Raw genomic sequence first — 10,791 nt, 5'->3', positions numbered from 1 at the left:
ACAAGATTTTACTAAGCCAAATTCAGTAGTACAGTAGTACCTCGGTTTTTTAACATCTCCATTGACAAACATTTCGATAGGAACACCGTAAACCCGGAAGTAAATGCTTCAGTTTTTATACACATCGCGGAAGTCGAACAGGTCCTATGGCTTCCTCTGAGTGCAAGATCCTGAAGCCTCGCTGTTGACTGTTTTCGAATGTTTCAGAACTCAAACGGTCTTCCAGAACAGATTATGTTGGAAATCCGAGGTGCCACTGTATATTAAAGTAATTCTACACCATGACAAAGGGGGATTTATTCCTGGAATTCAGGATAGCTCAACATGAAATAAATTGATCAATGTAATATTCCACATCAACACAAATGAAGGGAAAAACAACAACAACAAAAACAACAACAAAAATTCATCTCGATCCAGAAAAAGCATTTGGCCAAATCCAACAGTTTTTCAAGATAAAAACAATGAACAAACTAGGAATAGTAGGAATAATATATTTCCACATAATAAAAACCATATATGAAAAACCCACAATGAGCATCATATTCAGTGGTGAAAGACTGAAAACCTTTCTTCTACAATCAGGAAAAAGGCAAGTATGCCTGCTTTACTGTTTCTGTTCAACATAGTATTGGAAGTTCTAGCCAGCACAATTAGACAAGAGAAAGACATAAATGTCATCCAAATTAGAAAGGAAGAAATAAGATTATTTATTTGCAAATAATATAATCTTATATGTAGAAAAGTAAAAATTTCACAAAAAATGTTAGAATTAATAAATGAATTCAGCAATTTAGCAGAATACAAAGTCAACACATGAAAATTAGTTGCATTTTGGAGAGTAATGTCATCAAGATGGTAAAACAATTCTTTCCTAATTTGCGATTCTCCCCCACAAGAAGACCAATGAGCAAGTATCCACAGACAAGACACCACTGTGATAATCCCAGAACCTGGTGGTGAGGCCAAAGCACCCCACAGTACAACACAGACTGAGAAGGACGACATTAGAAGAGTAAGAGGAGCAGTTCATTTTGATAACATCACCCTTCTTCCAGGTTGGCACAGCACCGAGAGGGCCCTCTTGGGGCTACAGTCTATCCAGTGGGAAAAACAGAACCCAAGGCAGATATCCAGCTTCTCCAACATTGTAGGACACTTCCTGGAGGCTCACAAGGGACTCACTCTATAAGGCTCCCTTTGGCGACCTTGTGGAGTTTGACTACTGGGGATAATCTACAATCTGTGGAGGCCAGTACCCCAAGCTGAACTGAATTATGATGATCTTTTCCTGTTGAAATTAACCAGTAAAGTATGTTAGAGATGATTGATTTCAGTACATTTGCAGGATACAAAATTAATATACAAAAATCAGTGGCATTTCTATACACTAAAAATGAAATTTCTGAGAAAAGAAAGAAAGAAAACAATCCAATTTACAGTGGAGTAAATTTAAGGCGGTATAATATTTTTACACTGAAAACCATAAGATATTGATGAAAGAAATTAAAAAGACAAAAATAAGTGGAAAATATCCCATTTTTGTGTAATAGAAGAACAAATATTTTTTAAATGTTCGTACTACCCAAAGCTATATATAGATTCAATGCAATCTTACCACAATTCCAATGGCATTTTTTGCTTTTTACAGAGATAGAAATAACAATCTCCAAATTTGTACAAGACAAAAACTGGCATAAAAACAAACACACAGACCAACAGCACAGAACTGAGAGCCTAGAAATGAACCCATGCATAAACAGTCATACGCTGCTTAATAATGGGGATATGCTCTGAGAAATTCATCCTTTGGCAATTTTGTCATTGTACAAACATTATAGCGTGCACTTACACAAACCTAGATGACATACTCTACTATACACCTAGCCTACTGCTCTGTAGGGGAGGAAAAATAATTTTTTTCTCTACACTTCTGGGTTCCTATCCAAGACATACATCTCTGTAATAAAAGACAGATTAATAAGAGAAAAGCAAACAAAAGTTTAATAACATTTATACCTCCTGTATTCATGGGAGAAATCCAGGAAAATTGATTAACTCACCAAAATGATTGGAGACACCACCTGAAATACCAACTTCTGCTGAAGACAAAAGAAGGTGTTGGGGTGTGTGTTTCAGTTATGGGATGTTACCAGGACAAGCACGGTAAATAAGGTTAAGTTTATTCAGATTTAATTCATTGTCTTTCACATTAATCATAGTTTCTAGAGACAATGTCATCCCCTTCTTCCTGGTATAGAGCAGGAGACACCCTTGCAAATGGGGATGTCCCTTGCAAATATAAATATCTTTTGCAAAGGTTAACTCCTACTTGGTTCTCAGAGCTTCTCCCATGTCTGCTGCTTCTTAAAATTAATGAATCTAAAATTAATGAATCTAAATAGAAATATTTTGGGGTGACAAATTCTGTTCCTCTATAGCTCCTAGGCAACAAACCTGCACAACATGTTACTATATTGAATACTGTAGGCAATTGTAACACAGTGGTATGTATCTGTATAATGCATTGCACTAAAGCATTACAGTGGCCACAAAGTCATTAGGCAATAGGATTTTTTTGAGCTCCATTGTAGTCTTATTGGACCACAATCATGTATGTGGTCTGTCCTTGACCAAAACATCCTTATGTGGCACATGACTTTATGGTCCACTGATATATGACAAGGGAGCCGATAATGCTCAATGGGGAAAAGATAGTCTCTCCAATAAATGGTGTTGGAAAAATTGGATATCCAAATGCAAAACAATGATAACAGACTTCAAACTTACACCACTCAGACGGTGGGGGGGGTGTGTGTGTGAAATAGGTGACGATGTTTAAAAGGTACAAATTTCCAGTTATAAGATGAATAAGTTCTGGGAAACTAATGTATAATATGGTCAGTATAGTTAACAATACAATACCAAATACTTGAAAGTTGCTAAGAGAGTAAATCTTTAAAGGACTTAATCACACACACACACACACACACACACACACACACACACACAAAGGTAACTTTGTGATGTGAGAATGTGTTAACTAACTTCATTGTGTTAACATTTCATAATGCATGTATATATTAAATCACATTGTACATCTTAAACATACATAATGTCATGCCAATTATATCTCAGTAAAGTTGCAAAAATAGATTGGTTGCATTTCTATAAACTAATAATAGATAATCCCAAAAGGAAATTACAAAAGCATTTCAGCTTATAATAACATCAAAAATATACAAATAAAACACTTAGGAATTAACTTAACAAGATGAAATGTTTGTACAATTAAATTAGCAAAACATTGATGAAAGAAATTAAACACATCTCATGTTCATGAATTGGAAGACTTAATGTTAAAATGTCAATATTATCCAAAGCAATCTACAAATTCAATGCAATCTCTATCAAAATCCCAATGATGTTATTTGTGGTATTAGAAAAAAATCCAAAAATCATATGAAATCTCAAGGGACTCCAAATAGCCAAAACAATCTTGAAACAGAAGAACAATGCTCTTTCAACCCATAATTCTTTATTTCAAAACTTACTGCCAAAGCTACAGTGAATCAAACAGTGTACTACTGGCATAAAGACAGACATATTGCCAAAGGAATAGAATGGAGAGCCCAGAAATAAACCCCTGTCAAATGATTTTTGACAAGTATACCAAAATCATTCAACAGGAAAGGATAGCATTTTCAATAAATGGTCCTGGGAAAACTGGATATCCACATGTGAAAGAATGAATTTGGACCTTTACCTCATACCATATACAAAATGAACTCAAAATGAATCAAAGACGCAACTATAAGACCTAACACTATAAAACTCTTAGAAGAAAACAGCAAAACTTCACAAAATTGGGCTTTGAAATGATTTCTTGGATATGACACCCAAAAGCATAGGAAATGGACCGTTTGTACAAGTAATAGACATTTTGAATAGAAAAATAGTTTGAACATCATGAAAAATTAAAATGCATCAAAAGACACTATTAGATTAAAAAAGCAATGCACAGAATGGGAGAAAATATTGAAAATAATACATTTGATGTGGAATTTATAGCCAGAATAAATAGAAAGCTCCTAAAAAAAAATTCAAAAATAGGCAAAGGGCTTTAATGGACAGTTCTTAAAAGATGATATTCTAATGGCCAATAAGTACATAAAAATATGCTCAATATTACTAATGATTTGAGAAATGCAAATCAAAACTATTATGAGACACCATCTCACGCCCATCAGGATGGTTATTAAAAAGCAAACAAACAGAAAATAAGATGTGCATTTATTGGACCCTTTGTGCACTGTTGGTGGGAATGTAAAATGATATAACTGCTGTGAAAAATAGTTTCACATTTCCTTAAACAATTAAAAATAGAATTACCATATATTCCAGTGCTTTCCTTCTGGGTATATATGAAAAGGATGTACAGTGTTTGAAAGATGGATGGAAAATGATATACTATGTAAACACAAACCAAAGGCTGTACTAACACCAGAAAAATGTATTCATACTAACATCAGAAAAAGACTTGTAAAAAAGATGCATTGCTAGAGACAAATAGATGAGACACATCATAATGATAACAGGAAAGATACAATATAAATATATCAGAATCCTATTACTATAGTCTCCAATAACAATTTTCAAAATTACAAAGCAAAACTTGACAAAATTAAGTAAGGAGAAATAGATAACTATGATGGAAAACTCATAAATTATTGATATCCCTAATTTTCAAGGCCAACATCTTCCAATATCTGCTCCATCTTCACATAGCCTTTTTTCCCTCTATGCATGAGAAATCTCCATTCCTCTTACAGGACATACATGTGAGTGCATTTAGAACAAAACCATATGATTCAGGATAATTTATCCAACTCAAAATCCTTAAGTTAATTACATCTTCAAAGACGCCTTGTTTTTGCCATATAAGGTAACATTCACAGGTTCTAGAAATTAAGGTGCGGCTGTCTTTGAGGGATCATTTATCAGCCTACTACAATAGCCCACCCAGATTCCTTCCCTATCAGAACCTGACTTTACTGTTGGAGACTTGCTGGGACAACACATCCAGCTTGCTGTACCGTGCTCATCCTGGTCATTTATTCTGGGCCTGGTCTTCGGCATATCAACCCTTCAGCTGTAGCAAATGAGTTTCTCTTTAACACTGCATAGAGTTGTGCCTTGCATTGGCATTTGGCTGACATATGGCTTTAATTTTCCCCCTTCAGTACATCAGTTACATCCAGCAACAATTGACAAATATGACAACACTTTTAATTACAACATTCCCCATCTCTTTGTAGTGTAGGAGATATTACATACGAGTATATCTATGTATCTCTTTCCACTTGGATCCATCCCAATTCACAATGAGTGAAAATCTTAGTTAATCTCAGTGTTCTAGCCTGGCACACACAAGAAAGTCTTTTCCTGGCCACCATTTTCAAAATTATACACCACCACCCACCATGACCACCTTTTCTTTTAAATTTCCTTTTCTTGCTGTACTTCCCTTCATGACTCTTATAATATGTGGAGACTATACCACCTGACTTAAAATTCCCAGCATCATTACTAACTAGCTATGTAAATTACTTTCTTTTTCCCTCAGTATCTTTATATTTCTCATTCCAGGGTTTTTGAGTATTAGATGGGGCAATGCATTTAAGCTATTTAGAAAAATATTCAGCCACACATTAATATCCAGTAGGAGCAAGCTCGCTCTCATAAATAGACCATCGCCTGGCACATAGTAGATATTCAAAAATAATGTTTACCTAGTTAACTTAGTCACATACAGATTGTTTATCTTTTTAACAAAAGATCATTCATTCTATCATAGTTTCTTGCAGCTTTCTTCATAATCAGTATGATGTCTATAGCTGAATTGATCTCTAAAGCAACTGAAATCAACAGATCAGCCCTGGCACAAAACCTCAATTTTCGGAAAGATTTCACTGTCCCTGCCCTTTGACACCTATGTGGAAGATAGTGATAAAATTAAATCAAATGCAACAGATGATGTATGAGAGTCTGCACATGGCTATTGCCCATTATTTTGGAGAGTTGGATACAGAGATTATTTTGACAACAATTTTTATACTTTCACAGTTTCTTTACTGATAACTTGTTTCAGTCTCCATGTTTCACAAATTGACATCAGTAATTCACTAGAATGAATGAATAAATGATTTCAGTGAGTCCTTTTTTCTGCTACCATCTCACACCCACTGTGAGATGTTAATTCAGTCACTTTCATTTCTATCAAAAAATCATAGGGATAACAGAAGTTCCATCCATAAGTTTCATTTATCTTCCATGAAACACAAGTACTTTAAAGGATATCTTTTAGTCCTCAATATTTCTAAATTACCCATTGAAATCTCTGTCACAATTAAATTTTATCCTCAGTAATATATTGACCCTGGTGTAAACCAAATACATTTCTACTTTTCATCTAACTAGTTTTAAATCTTTCTCTCCCACTTATCATAATCACAGAATTGCAGAGCTCTACACAAACTTGTATATCTATTAAAAACAAAACAATCAAACAAATAGATAACAACAAAACAGAATGAGAAGATAATTTTTAAAAATGTTTCCTAGAGCTCATCAGCCTGTTCTAAGAATTTGACTTTGTATAATGAGCGATTCAAATAAAGACCTAGAGTGGACTTCTCTGGCCAATTATAATTATAGTTCCTACTTATGGTGCTTCGCATTTTATTGTATTTTGGGGTAATGAGGCCAAGGGGAAACAGTAGTGATAGAATTTAAGGCCAATATAGTATATATACATATAGATATAGACGGTGCCAAAAAATGTATATACATTTTAAGAAAGGAAAAACTATTAAAATTGTAATACTCAATATATAATATACCGATAACAAAAGATGAATGCAACTCATGTTTGACTGCTGCAACTACAAGAGGTGCTCAAAGTGGTTACCATCAGCATCCAGACACTTCTGATTACGGTGAACTGCTGCTTGAGCAACGTTGACCAAAGTGTCCACATGTATACCTCTTTATTGGCACCCCTGGGTATATATATTGAAAAGACACCGTAGAAGGATTTGCTTCCATTCTGAGAAGGAGAATTAAAAAGTCTAAAGTCAGAATTTTCCTTGTTCTTTCCACAAACACACAAAGAGCTGACCATCTGTTAAAAAGTTTCTGAGGAAACATGTCACTATTTTTATAAAATTGTCTTCTAGTTTATTATAAGCATACGTAATCAATTGGAAAAAATTGGAAGTTAACACATTACACAAAATAGAAATGTTTACTTGCCAGAGTCCTAATCTTGTCAATGTAGTCCTTTATTCTCTGATGAAAATAATTAATACATTTAAATATATATATATATATATATATATATATATATATATATATATATATATTCTTATCAATCCTATGTATAATTTTCTAGATCCCCTCGGTCAAAATCTTCTGCGTCCTTATTACTTTTATAGCCTTTATTATCCAGACCAAGTTGTCATTCTTTATTATTAATTTTCAGATTTTCTTAAAGATTCTTGGTTATATGCACTAGGGAAGGATTCAAAACCCATTTTCCACTATGTGACGTGAATGTAACTTGTTGCTTACATTATCTCATTATCCTGGGCAGGCCCATGGTTATGTGAAATTCCTAAATCACACAGTGTAAATTGATCCTTTCTTTTAGTGAAAAAAGAAAAAAAAAAGGAGGTAGGACAAGTCAATATCTTAAGGATATTAATAAATATATTAGGAGTAAAATAAACATACAAGAGCCTTTTTATTTTTTTCTGAAAACAGATTGTTACTGAAGTTCATATGAGAAATTAACATGCAAAAATAGCTACGAGTGCCTGAAAAAGAACTATGTCGGCATATTACACCAACCAGGGATTTAAACATGCTATAATCCCTCTAATTAAACAGTATGTTACTGGCACAGTACTGGTCAGCTCAACCAGAGGAAATACAGTAAAAAATCTAAAAATAGGCTCAAGTACATGTGGAAATTTTAGTGAATGATAAAAATGCTATCACCAGTCATGGGGGCAAAGGTAGACTTTTTAAAATAAGAGGTGCCAGGATGATATGATCACCATTTAGAAAAAGGTGAAAACGAAATCATACACACACAAGTAGGAAATTGAATACAAAATTTCTCCATGTGAGGAAGAGCTTTCTAACCATGACTCAAATCTAGAAATGTAGTAAAATAAAATGTTGATATATTACACTATATAATGTTTTGAAACATACTTTTGCATGAAAAACCAAAGCATTTATCAAAGTTAAAATGCACATGACATGTGTAATTGGAATAGAAGTTTTGGGGTAGAATGAAAAGTGTCAGCTAATGAGCTATGATATTTCTTTCTTGGATAAAAATGAAAATGCTTTAGAACATGAAAATGTCCCAAAAGTATTGGGTGGTTTTTATGCAACTCTGAATATAATAAAAACTACTGAATTGTACACAAGTGAATTAGGTGGGCTAATTGTACATAAATTACATTTAAAAATAATATTTTTAATAAGGGTGAAGGTAGTTCCTTTTCAGGGGAGAAAACTGGTATGTCTCTACTCTACCAAGTGATCAAAGTTAATATCACTGACAGTTAGTTAAAATGATACCCTGTGACTTCAGATATACTCATCTAAGAAGGCCATATCACTTATATGGTATTCCTACCAAAAATACAAAACCTGAATCTGATTATAAGAAAACAATCGGATAAAGCCATATTGAGGGACAGTTTAAATCATTACTAGCCTGTACTATTCAAAAATACCAATGTCATAAAAGACAAAAGCTGACTCAGGAACTATTTCTGGTTAAAGGAGACTAAAGTGATAATAATGAAATACATTTCAAAGTCATGGAATGGATAACAGGTCAGAGAGGAAACAAATCTATAAAGGACTTTCAAATAACTCGTAAAATTGGAATTAGAATATATGTTAGTTAATAATTAGTGGAGCGATGTAAAATTACCTGAAATTGAAAATTGTTTTGTGGTCTTATAAGGAAATCTTTTTATTCTTAAGAGATATACAAACTTTAAGTTTGCTTATTAAATTCTAGTCAGTAATTTCCTAAAATTCAAACTTAACTTTGCTTATAAAATGGTGCTATAAAATTATTTCCTGGAACAAATCCATTTTTCTATTCACTGAGGTGACAGGCAGCCAAAGAATTAATTAGTCACTAAGAAAAGCAGCTAAGTGTTCTGTTCATCTAAGCTTGCTCTTAGACTTCCACACTCAGCAGTGCTTTCACCCCTTTTAGAAGTGTATGGATCATACCTTACATACATTCCTATTAGAATTTGTTAGGAGCCAGCGTATGCATCCCAGGCAGAGGTAAACTTACTTGCTTATCTTTGTTCAGGAATGTAACACATTCCTTTAGCGCATCTTTTTACATCTGAAATTTCAGCCTAATGATAAAGAACCTGAGATCTAGTCAGATACATTGACTCCACAGATACTGTTAAGAGCCAAGTTGAAGCCCAGGGAGAATTTTGACAGATGCTGTACTTCTCACACTTTAATGGTCATATGAATCACTTGATGTCTTGTTAAAATCACTCAATTGAAGATGCAGATTTTGGTTTAGTAATTTGGCAGAATACCTCAGATTTTGCATTTTTATAGAGCTCCAGGTGTTGTCCAGGCTGCCAATCCATAGACCATACTTTGAGTAGCGAAGTATTAGAGAGAAGATTGTGATTCACTGGGAGCCTTCTTTAGCCAGTACACTTTTTGAAAAACCTCTACACTGGATTTTACACCACCTTCTCTTCCACTCCAAGAGTCATTGCAGCTTATTGGATCAGAGGTGGGTGCTCACAGAAAGACTAGTATCTGTATATTTGCCAGTGGCCTATGGTGTGGCTTAGCATGAGACTACAGCCCAATGTGTGGAATTCTGAACCAAATGGAGACTGCCTCACCAATAATGGCCTCTTTGGGCTTTTGGGAGTGGGTACGTATGTATGGGAGAAAGGGATTGAGAGAGGGAGAGAGAGAGACCAGTAGAACAGAGGAGAGGGAACGCATAAACAATGTCTCACAATGTCTCAATTCTCTCATAAGAATATAAAGGATACCGTCTAGAGTTACTGCTGCATCCCAGAAGCTCTGGCAGGTACTAGAAGTGAGTCCTGTTGTGTCCTCAGATCTATCTGAGACCTGATAGGTAGTTGTTGAGGCATCTACAACTCATTTGCTTATGCATTCTTACAAATTGACTCTCCACATATGAGATAATTGAGGATCTCCCCTTTTGATCACTTGAAACATTCTCTCAGAGGAGCCCTAAGCTGTTCCACTAGTCATACATTTCAAGTGTCTATATCTGTATTTTGAAGATTTACACTAAAAACCTTTTCTAAACTCCAGAATCAGGAATAGATAGATTAGGTAAGTAAGTAGGTAGGTAGGAAGGTAGGTAGGTAGGATAGATAGATGATAGATCAATCGATACATACATACATACATACATACATACATACATACATACATACATAGATGTATTTTTAATGATACTCACACACAAGCAAGACTTATGGTCCAGGGAATCTTACCAACCTAAGGCATTTTTGATAGTATCTATGGGGAAGAAGTTAAAGAAGATTCTCCTCACTCTTACCAATAATAACTCAACTTACGGATCTATAGCAAACACAAAACTTCAGGTCAAGAGACCCATCCTTATACTGAGATGGTAGTTAAAATCTTATTTGAAAGACAATGTCAATTTAATCT

This window comes from Rhinolophus sinicus, linkage group LG06 (genome assembly GCF_036562045.2).
Source record: "Rhinolophus sinicus isolate RSC01 linkage group LG06, ASM3656204v1, whole genome shotgun sequence".
NCBI lineage: Eukaryota > Metazoa > Chordata > Mammalia > Chiroptera > Rhinolophidae > Rhinolophus > Rhinolophus sinicus.
This window is presented reverse-complemented; position numbering follows the sequence as displayed.